At 47.3% G+C, this 11,462-nt stretch overlaps 1 protein-coding gene across 4 annotated transcripts in view; it reads left to right on the top strand.

Moving 5' to 3' along the window:
- Nucleotides 1-11,462, top strand: part of GRIN2D (glutamate ionotropic receptor NMDA type subunit 2D) — a 982,184-nt gene that overhangs the window by 785,958 nt on the left and 184,764 nt on the right. The gene's annotated exons all lie outside the window — the stretch shown is intronic.

Below are 11,462 nucleotides of genomic sequence, written 5' to 3'. Positions count from 1 at the left end.
TTTAAGTTGTGTTTTTTTAGACTAATAAAAAAATAAATATCCAGTGTAGCTTTTAACTGGTGCTGATCAATTTGCTGCCAAGACTTTGATCTCATACTTCCCCTCCCTGCCTGTCAAATAACTTGTCCCCATAAGTCCCATGACCTCCACAATTTATGTTGAAGTGGGATGGTTTAACTCCTCCCTCCACTTAACTTTTCCCCGTACTGACTTGAAGCGGTTGCAGCTGCAGGGTTTCCAAAAGATTCCTGGAATCCAAAATAAATGCTTATTTCTTAGTTACTACTTTATGGGCCAGTCCACACCAAAAACCTCTAGCAGATCTGCAAAACGCTGGATGTTTTTGAAGCAGATTTTTACAGCAAGAGAGATTTTCTAAACATGCCTAGCGTTTTTTGGAGCGTTTTTGTGTAGCAGACTTCATATATTGTTACAGTAAAGCTGTTACTGAACAGCTACTGTAACAAAAACGCCTGGAAAACCGCTCTGATCTAGCATTTTTCAGAGCGGTTTTCCACTTTACTATACTTAACATTGAGGCAAAAATGCCACAGAAGTCTAAAAAATGCTGCAGTCCCCGAGTTTGCATTTGTGGAAAAAACGAACCACTCTGGTGTGCAGCATCCCATTGAAATACATTACCCAAGCAATTTTCAAACCGCTAGCGTTTTCAAAAATGCTCACAAACCGCTCTGGTGTGCACCAGCCCTAAGGGTGTACAATTTGCATCCTTTTTAACCACTTAAGGACCAGGGGATTTTCAGGATATCGGTGCTGCGTGGGCTCTCAAGCCCGCAGCACCGATCAGCATTGCACCAGGGCGATCAGACTTCCCCCCTTTTTACCCCACTAGGGGGATATCCTGCTGGGGGGTCTGATCGCTGCCGGCTATTTGCGCTTGGCGGGGGGGCTCTTCAAAGCCCCCCTCCGCAGCGATTTCCGCCCTCCCTCTACTTCCTCCCCTCTCCCTCTTCCTGTGTGATGCGCAGGACGGATATCTGTCCTGCGCTGGATAGGATAGGCTTTAGCCTATCAGATGCCGGCGATCCCCGGCCAACCAGAGGCCAGGGATCGCCGATCTCCGTGACGGCGCTGCTGCGCAGCAGCGCCGTATGATGTAAACAGCGGGGATTTCTTCCCTGCGTGTTTACATTATGCGTGCGAGCCGCGATCGGCTGTTCACGGAGACACCCTCCGTGAACTGGCATGGAAAGGCCGCTCGAGCGGCCGTTTCCATGCTATACCACTAACGACCCGCCGACGCCTATCGGCGTTAGGTGGTCGTTAAGTGGGTAATAAAGGGACAGAGAATGACTCGAGTAAGGCAGTGTTAAAGTAAATGTTCAGCTTCGTCAAAATCCTGTCTTTTTAAGCAGCTATTTCTGAAGCGCATACAAATGTTGCTTTTTATTTCATATGTTATTTGAAGGTTTTGTTGTGTTCTTAATTTGGCCACGGCTTTTTTTTTTCCAGTGCCATTTTGTGAATTCATTCCTACATTGTATTACAACATCAATAACGTCTCATACAGCAGTGCCTCACATTGTGCACACCATTTACTAGATAGATTACTGTGGGGCTTTATATAGTTTTTCTGCTTCATTGCAAACTCATTTCATGTTCAGCTAGTCTTCTTGCAAAAGCACATGAAACAGAATTGACAAATGAATATTTAACAACGATTCAAACAGAATGTCTTCATACATATGTTTATGTCATACTACATCATAGTAACGTGCATCAGGTCGAAATCAAGAATAAAAAACAACATACTGCATGTACGTTAGGTATCCAGAAGGCGTTTTGTACGTGACATAAAATGTTCCTAAAGCCCATACAAAAGAATATGGTTGCTCAAAAATAGAATTGGAAACTGGCATATTGCGATCGGTTGTTTTTGGAAACACAGATACTCGTATGTGTTTGTTTTAGGCCCTGTTCACAGTGCTCAGTTGCGCTACAGAAAAGTTCTGCTTTTCAACTCACTGCCTATATAATTCTATGGGTCTCTTCACAGTACTGCGTTGCAACTGATCGCATTATTCTAACTCGATGTATACAGGCTTTTGTGTTAAACCTTTCCCGGCCACCTAACGGCAATTGGTGGTGGGAGAATGGAGCTCTGGGGACCATCCTAACGCCGATTGACGTCAAAGTGCAGTTGGCGGGATTAGCAGGGAACGTGTGTTCGCTTGGATAAACAGAGCGGGATCCATCATCAGCCTGCCAGCCACGGCCGGAGCTGGCAGGCTGAAATAAATATAAAAAATGGCAAAGAACATTTGTTCAGCACTGTGATCTAGTGCAGCGCTGTACAGGGAATAGCCTTGTCACTTAACTGTCCCTCCCAACGGCTCACAACCTGATCCCATACATAAGCTGATGCCTATGTATGGGTAATGTAGTGTTTGGATGCTGTCTAGGGCTAATTTGGGGGGTAGTTAATTAAAAGAAATAGGGTTTTGTATTGAAAAAAAAATATTGATTTTTGGCAAGAAAAGGAGGTAAAATTCATTTGGGTGCTAAGTTGTCTAACTGAGCAATAAAATGTTAAAGTGCCGAAGTTCTGAAATGTAATAATTGCCTGGTCACTAAGAGGGTATAAACCACTGGTCCTCCACAGGTTAAAGTGTAGACCCATTTTCCTTTACAGTACATACTTATTATAATGTGTTATTATGCAGGCTTTAGGCAAATGACCACTGTGAGCCTAGCCTAAGCCAGTGTATGTAAGAAGAAATACCAAAATTGCTTTGCATGCTATGAATCAAATCAGAAGCAGCTGTTTTTACATGGCCTTTCCTAAGCATAAACTCTAACCAGTCATTTCTGAATATACCTTGTTCTAAAGCTCTGTACACAAGTAGACGGTTGTCATTTGAAGAAAACAAGGAACAATGTGTCACCTGAGTATCATCAGAAAAGAACACGAAAAGACGCCGATAGATGACCGTTATAATCCCTGTTGAACGATCCTTCCTGGTGGATCTGTTCATCAGATGTCGGTGTTAGCTGGAATTGTGTCGGATGATGATAAACAATCCCTCCATTAACCACCTCGGCGTTCTGATTCCCAAGGATTTCTGTGCAAAAAGCGGTACATTTAATTTTCAGCACCTTTTTCCTGTAACTTACCAAAATGAGCCAAGCAAGAGTTTAGTATGCATTCTGAGTATAATAAAAGTGTCAAACACTAATTCTTGTCAAAAATAAAATAAAATTTATGAATAACTAACTGAAATACCTTGCATTTTTCCTCAATGCAGAAATATAAAGAAAATGCAGAAATAAATAAATCAATGCAGAAATAAATAAATGAAGGCAGAAACAAAATTATACAGGCTACAAGTGTACCTTAGAACACTTCTTTAGTGTGGTAGATCTTGAAGCATGGTAATGCGCAAAGTGGCACGTCACAATCTGGGCAGTAAGTGCGGGTCTCCTTCCGCATCTTTTTGCCATCCTTGTCCTTCTTATTGCAGCAAACAACGCACCTTCTTGTAGGGTTTGCTTTCTGTGGGGTCGGTGGCAAGTACTCCACAAAGTGTCTCCCTGAAAGCCGTGCCGGATTCACGACATATGATGCCCTGCGCCCCGGTCTAGATGTTGACTCTGGTGCGGGGTACTTCGTGCAGATTGCTTCCGTCAGCTGCCAGACAAAGTCATGGTGGGGTACAGGCCTTACACACCTTTTCTTGTAGAGCACATAGCCATTCCACAAGCACTGCTCAAGTAAGTGGCGGAAATTTTTTTTATAATATTTCCGCTGCTGCTTGCGGACAGCCGGATAGAAAGTCATGGCTCCATCAGCCCTGTCCACACCCCCCATAGTGTTGTTATAATCCAGTATGGCTTTGGGTTTATCCACCTCCTGTTTACTCCTGTTGGTGGTGCGGACAGTCTCGGCATTATGAATAGTGCTGAGGACACAGACATCACGTTTGTCCTTCCACCTTAGAGCCATCATTTTGCCTTTCTGCCAGGCAACGACCTCCCCCTTTTTCAGCTTCCTGGCAGAAAAGGCCGGCGGCAGATTCCGACGGTTAGCCCTCAAGGTACCATAGGCATCGGTTTTATGCTGGACCAGGTAATCAAAAAGTTCAGGGGAGCTGTAGAAATTGTCTGTCGTCAGGCAGTACCCCTGATCCAGCAATGGCTCAATTAGGGTTAGGACAGAGGAGGTGGCACACCCAAACTGGCTGAACTGAGGGGCAAATTTGGTGCCTTTGCCCGTGTAAATTACAGAGTTCCAGATGTACCCGGAGTTGGCCTCACAGAGCATATACGACTTCACCCCAAAGCGTGCCCTTTTTGAGGCAATAAATTGCACCCAGCTCAGTCTCCCCTTATATGCCATGAGGCTTTCGTCAACCGTGATGTCGCGATCTGGAACATACACAGCCTTGAAGTTCGCAACAATCATCTGGTATATGTCCCAAATTTTTTTCAGCTTGGGTGCGGGATGGGTGGCCTCATCAAACTCCTCGTTGTTTCCGAAGTGCAAATACTTCATGATGAGGGTATACCGTGGCTCGGACATAACAGATCCAAAGAAGGGCGTACTGAGGATCTTATTAGTGGTCCAGTACCACTTCTGCAGCGGCTTACCAACAACTCCCTGGAGGATGACGAGCCCCAGGAACACCCAGATGTCGTTGCTGGTCACAGGTTCCCACTTCCTGCTCCGCGAGAACCTGGGTAGAGAAGATCCCTGCTGATGTTGCGCTGCATAGCGATTCGTCTCCTCAACAATCTTGCGGATGACGTCATCAGTCAGGAAGAGCTCCAGAAAGGACAGCGGACTCTCGTCGCACGCGATCTTCTGCCCGGGTGCCCCTGTGAAGGGGAACCTGGGTGGCGGAGCTTGAGTGGGGCTCCCCAGCTCACACCAGGTGCGTGCGACCGTCACTGGCTCCTCGGCTTCCTCATCACTGGTCTCCGTCTCCGAAGACAGGTTACCGGGAACATCGCTGTCTGTCGATTCCTCTAGGAGCTCGTCTTCGCTGTCGCTTGCCTCGAGGACATCCAACAACTCCTCGTCACGCACACGCCTCCGGGAGGACGAGGCCATGACCCCAAGCAGGGTACGGGGTCACGAGCAGCGACAAAAAAACAAAACAAAAAAAACCAGCAAAAGCAAACGCACAGGGATCACAGCGTCTTGAAAAAGACGGAAAGCAATACGCAATCTGACAGTAATATGAACGAAGCTAAGGCTGGAAAAAAAGCAGTAATCGCACAGAAATCGCACAGAAATCACAGATGATAGCTGTAAACAGACTAACACTGGACGCTGAGGACTCTGAAAGAGGGAGAGCCAGTAACTGTTCAGGGCTTTTATTGAGAGCTGACAGGTGTTTGTGTTTGTGCAAACAACTTTTTGAATTACTGTAGCATGATTGGATTACATAGAGTTTGTGTACCTATGTAATCCAATGATGCAGTCGCCGCGACGGACACTAGGGGGCGCAGGAGCCGGCGTCAGAGGAAGTGGCTGGGCTACGCCATCTTCCCTGACTGCCAGATCTCCGTAGGCTTGCGGAGAGGAGGGGAGCAGGGACCGGAGGATCGGGGGAGCCTGGGGAGCGGGGACCGGAGGATCGGAGGAGCCTGGGGAGCCTGGCGCCGGCGATCAGAGCCAGCAGGAGGGAGAGGGAGCCCCGCAGCAGCCGCAGCAGCACAGAGGAGGCGGCGGAGATCACGCTGTGCACGCTGGTGAGTGGGGACAGCGCTGGACGAGCTGAGCTCGTCCTAAACACTAACAGCAACTTTTTCTTGGACGAGCTCAGCTCCTCCAGAACGCTAGGGTGGTTAAAAACCCTTGTGTGTGGCTAGCTACATACTTGTGGATCCTGCGGTTCAAGCTTCCACTAATGAACTGTCATTGTGGCATGGTTGAACTCAAATGTGCCATGTCACTGTTAAATGTTGTTCATATGTTGCATTTGTATTCAGGGTTATTCAGTTTGCTAATGATGGTGGTCTAACATGGACAAGACCGGATTTTTACTCTTTACCACCCAGGGCCACTTTCACCAGCTGCCCCCTTTCAGTATAGGTAGCGAGATGGCCCCTGCCCCCCTTCCCTCTAGTATTGGTAGCCTGATGGCCCCCCCGGTATAGGTAGCTAGATGACCCCTCCCACCTTTGCCTCTAGTATAGGTATCCAGATGATTCCCTTAATTCCTTACTTTTTCTACCCCCTCCCTCCCTTCAGTATAGGTAGCCAGCTCGCCTTCCCACCACAGCAGCCATCAGTGTTACTCATTTCTCCTCTCATCTCCAGTGCAGAAGCTTCCTCTTCCTTTCCATCTCCAATGCTGCCCAAATCCATAGCCCCGGCCACAATGTCAATGTGCACAGAGAGCAAGGTGGCTGTTGCACAGGTGGCTAGCAGCAGAGTACTCGCCTGATCTCCCTGCATTGCATCATTTGCAAGCTTGCAAATGCTGACCAGTTTGCATAGTTGCATAGTTATTTGAGTTGAAAAAAGACATACGTCCATCGAGTTCAACCAGTATAAAGTACAACACCAGCCTGCTCCCTCACATATCCCTGTTGATCCAGAGGAAGGCGAAAAACCCTTACAAGGCATTGTCCAATTAGCCCCAAAAGGGCAAAAATTCCTTCCTGACTCCAGATGGCAATCAGATAAAATCCCTGGATCAACATCACTGGGCATTACCTAGTAATTGTAGCCATGGATTTCTTTCAACGCAAGGAAAGCATCTAAACCCCCTTTAAATGCAGGTATAGAATTTGCCATAACGACTTCCTGTGGCAATGCATTCCACATCTTAATCACTCTTACTGTAAAGAACCTTTTCCTAAATAAATGGCTAAAACGTTTTTTCCTCCATGCGCAGATCATGTCCTCGTCCTTTGAGAAGGCCTATGGACAAAAAGCTCATCCGCCAAGCTTTTATATTGCCCTCTGATGTATTTATAGATGTTAATTAGATCCCCTCATGGGCCTGGTGCACACCAAAATCCGCTAGCAGATCCGCAAAATGCTAGCAGATTTTTAAACGCTTTTGTTATTCTTCTGTAGCATTTCAGCTAGCATTTTGCGGTTTTGTGAAGCATTTTTGGTGTAGTAGATTTCAGATATTGTTACAGTAAAGCTGTTACTGAACAGCTTCTGTAAAAAAAACGCCTGCAAAACCGCTCTGAACTGCCGTTTTTCAGAGCGGTTTGCGTTTTTCCTATACTTAACATTGAGGCAGAAACGCATCCACAATCCAAAAAATGTCTCACCCCGGGAGTATGCGTTTCTGCAAAACGCCTCCCGCTCTGGTGTGAACCACCCCATTGAGATACATTGACCAAGCATATCCGCAGCTGCAAGCGGCTGCAGAAACGCTGAAAAAGCCGCTCCGTGTGCACCAGCCCTAAGGCGTCTCTTCTCTAGACTAAATAAACCCAGTTTATCTAACCTTTCTTGGTAATTGAGACCTTCCGTCCCACGCATCAATTTTGTTGCTCTAAAACTGCAATATCTTTCCTGTAATTTGGTGCCCAGAACTGAATTCCATATTCCAGATGTGGCCTTACTAGAGAGTTAAATAGGGGCAATATTATGCTAGCATCTCAAGTTTTTATTTCCCTTTTAATGCATCCCAAAATTGTATTAGTTTTAGCTGCAGCGGCTTGGCATTGAATATGATTATTTAACTTGTTGTCGATGAGTACTCCTAAGTCCTCCTCCATGTTTGATGTCCTCAATGGTATCCCATTTATTTTGTATGGTGCTAGACCATTGGTACAACCAAAATGCATTACTTTACATTTTTCAACATTGAATTTCATCTGCCATTTATGTGCCCATATAGCCATCCAGATCCTGTTGCAATATGTCACTATCTTCCTGAGAGTTGATGATTCTGCACAATTTTTTTATCATCTGAAAAAATAGCAACACATCTACTAGGTCATTAATAAATAAATTGATGAGCACTGGACCCAGTACAGACCCCTGTGGGACACCACTGCTAACAGTCACCCATTTTGAGTATGATCCATTGACCACAACTCTTTGTTTTCTGCCCATTAGCCAGTTCCCTATCCATGCACACAGACTCTTCCCCAGTTCTTGCATCCTCAACTTTTGCACCAGACTTTTGTGGGGAACAGTGTCGAAGGCCTTAGCAAAGTCCGAGTATATCACATCTACAGCATTCCCAGTATCCACATTAGCGTTCACTACCTCATAAAAGCTGAGCATGTTAGTCAAACAGGACCTATCTTTAGTAAACCCATGCTGCTGCTGAGAAATAAGATTATTTTCTACTTTTAAGTCATGTATAGTATCTCTTAGTAACCCTTCAAATAGTTTGCATACAGCTGATAAGCTTACAGGTCTATAATTTCCTGGATCTTATTTTTTGCCCTTCTTAAATAATGGGAAAACGTGGGCTGTACGCCAATCCACTGGGACTCTGCCAGTTGAAAGAGAGTCACAAAAGATAAGATAAAGGAGTTTGTCTATAACTGAACTTAATTCCCTTAGGACCCAAGGATGCATGCCAGTGATGGGCGAACATCCAGATGTTCGGGTTCGAGAACGTTCGGCCGAACGGTGTCCCGATGTTCGGTACGTTCGTGCCGAACACCGAACATAATGGAAGTCAATGGGGACCCGAACTTTCCTGCTTTGCAAAGCCTCCTTACATGTAACATAGACCAAATTTTCAGGGTATGTGGACAGGGGGGGGGGGGGGGGGTATAAGAGGAAACTATTTTTTTCCAAAAGGACCTTCTAGTTTTTGAGAAAAAGATTTTTAAGTTTCAAAGGGAAATTGTCTTTTAAATGCGGAAAATGTCAGGTTTTTTTGGCACAGGTAACAACAATCTTGTATTATTTTCAAAGCAAAGCAATGAGTTTTGTCGCCATGCAGTGATTAATAAATAGAAATGGGATATTACGGAAAGTGGCAACGCTAAGCCATCACAGATATTCATAGTCCTTGGTCGGGGTCGGACTCGGGGAGTGTTGCGTAGTCCCAATAATTGAAGGGTGCAGATGGATTGTTCAACACGGCTACGCCATCTGACATGTAGTCCTTGACCATCTTCTGCAGGCGATCGGTGTTGGAGGTGGAACTGGGCGATTGCTGTTCTGTGGGCTGCTGCATGGGTGTCATAAAATTTTGCCACTCCAAGGACACTGCCGATACCATTCCCTTGTGGGCACTACCTGCAGCTTGCGTTCTTTGTTCCCCTCCTCGTCCTGGGTTAGCGGAAGTCAGTCTGTCGGCGTGGAACTGGCTAGAGGAGGAGGAGGATTTCAATCTCCTCTCTAATGTCTCCACAAGGGCCTGCTGGTATTCTTCAATTTTGACCTGTCTGACACTTTCTCCAATGAGTTTTTGAACATTGTCTTTGTACCGTGGATCCAGAAGGGTATAAACCCAGTAATCCACGTCGTCCAGAATTCGAACAACGCGCGGGTCACGTTCAATGCAGTCTAGCATGAATTGAGCCATGTCTGCCACAGTCCTAACAGAATCCTCATCATGTTCTTCTAAGCTTGACGCACCCTCATCATCATCACCAGCATCACGCCGTCGCCCACCTTCTTCCTCGTCTTCTTCTGCTGTCCATTCCCGCTGAATCGTGGAAGTCCATCGTGCACTGCTCTGTCCCTCGGCAGTGGGGGCATCCAAGTCCTGCTCCAACTCCAGCTGTTCCTCCTCCTCTTCTTCAGCATAGCTGGGAGGACCAGCGTTTCCTGACGCAAATTGTCTGATGTTGGTATCATCACGCTGATCGTTGTCCTCTTGAGATTCCCCCACTTGCATCCTGACTGCGGCTTCCTTGATCTGCAACATTGATCTCTTCAGTAAACACAGCAGTGGTATCGTAATGCTGACTGAAGAGTTTTCACCGCTCACAAGCAACGTGGATTGCTCAAAATTTTGGAGGACTTGGCAGAGGTCCAACATGGTGGCCCAATCAGATCCACAGAAGCTTGGTAGCTGCCCGGATGCGCCTCGGGACTGCGCCGTCATGTACTGGACCACTGCTCTCTTCTGCTCGCAAAAGCGTGCTAGCATGTGCAGCGTCGAATTCCAGCGCGTGGGTACGTCACACACCAAGCGATGGTTTGGTAGATTGAACCACTCCTGCATCTTGGTGAGTCCCTCCGAAGCGGTACTGGACTTTCGGAAATATTTGGCCACTCGTCGCACCTTCAGCAGAAGATCTGCCATGCCTGGGTATGTCCTCAGGAACCGTTGAACAACTAGGTTCATAACGTGTGCCAGGCAAGGGATGTGTCTCAGCTTAGCCAACTTTAAAGTGCAAATGAGATTGCTCCCATTGTCACACACAACCATGCCTGGTTTCAGGTCCAGCGGTGCCAGCCACAAATCGGTCTGTTCCTTGATTCCCTTCCAAATTTCTTCACCTGTGTGCTGCTTATCTCCAAGGCAGATCAGCTTCAGTAAGGCTTGCTGACGCATGGCAACAGCTGTGCTGCACTGCTTCCAAGACGACCCTATTGCTGGGTTACCGATGCCGGATGAGGTACAGCTTTGAGAGGCGTTGAAGGAGAAGGAGTCAGAGTCGAGATCGGTGCCTCTGAGGGACGTCGGTCCAGCAGTTTGCGGCGTGGGCAACACCCGCGCTGTAGCCGGTGAGGAGGAGTCACTGCCAGGCTCCACAAGGTTCACCCAGTGCGCCGTCAGGGAGATGTATCGACCCTGTCCAAAGGCACTCGTCCAGGTGTCTGTGGTGAGGTGAACCTTGCAGGCAACGGCATTTTTCAAGCTTCTGGTTATTTTGCTAACCACGTGCTCATGTAACGCTGGCACTGCAGACCGCGCAAAATAGTGTCGGCTGAGAACCACGTAACGTGGGATGGCAAGCGCCATCATGCGCTTGAAGCTGTTTGTCTCCACCACGCGATATGGCAGCATTTCGCAGGCCACAAACTTGGCTATGCTGGCTGTTAGTGCCACGGCCCGGGGGTCATTTGCTGGCAATTTTCTCTTGCGCTCAAACATTTCCGGGACAGACAACTGAACCGTAGGATCGCACACTGAAGGACAGTTGGTTGTTGTCGTGGTGGTTGAAGACTGGGAAACGTCAAGAGGACTGTTGCGGAAACTGACATCGTCGTCTACTACGGATGTTTGTGCACCACGTAATGGCTGGGCTGCTGCTGAGGAGGGTCTGGTGACAACGGAGGCAGTGTTGCTGGGGGCTGGAAGCGAGCCGCTACCCTGGCCTTGCGTGTTTGACCACAGAGTGCTATGTTTGGCTACAATGTGGCGGCGCATGCTGGTGGTGGAGAGGTTGTTGATATTTTTCCCCCTGCTCAGTCGGGTCCTGCACACCTTGCAAATCACCATGGTAACATCCACCCTGCAGTCCTCAGCCCAGACTTTTGAGCTCCTGCTTTGCTGGCGAGTTTGCTTCGTGCCTCTTTGGCGTCTCACTTCTACGGCTACGCCTGTTGT

The sequence above is a fragment of the Hyperolius riggenbachi genome, chromosome 6 (assembly GCF_040937935.1).
Source record: "Hyperolius riggenbachi isolate aHypRig1 chromosome 6, aHypRig1.pri, whole genome shotgun sequence".
NCBI classification, from domain to species: Eukaryota; Metazoa; Chordata; class Amphibia; order Anura; family Hyperoliidae; genus Hyperolius; species Hyperolius riggenbachi.
The sequence above is the reverse complement of the archived record's forward strand: the minus strand, read 5'-3'. Positions and strand labels throughout refer to the sequence as shown.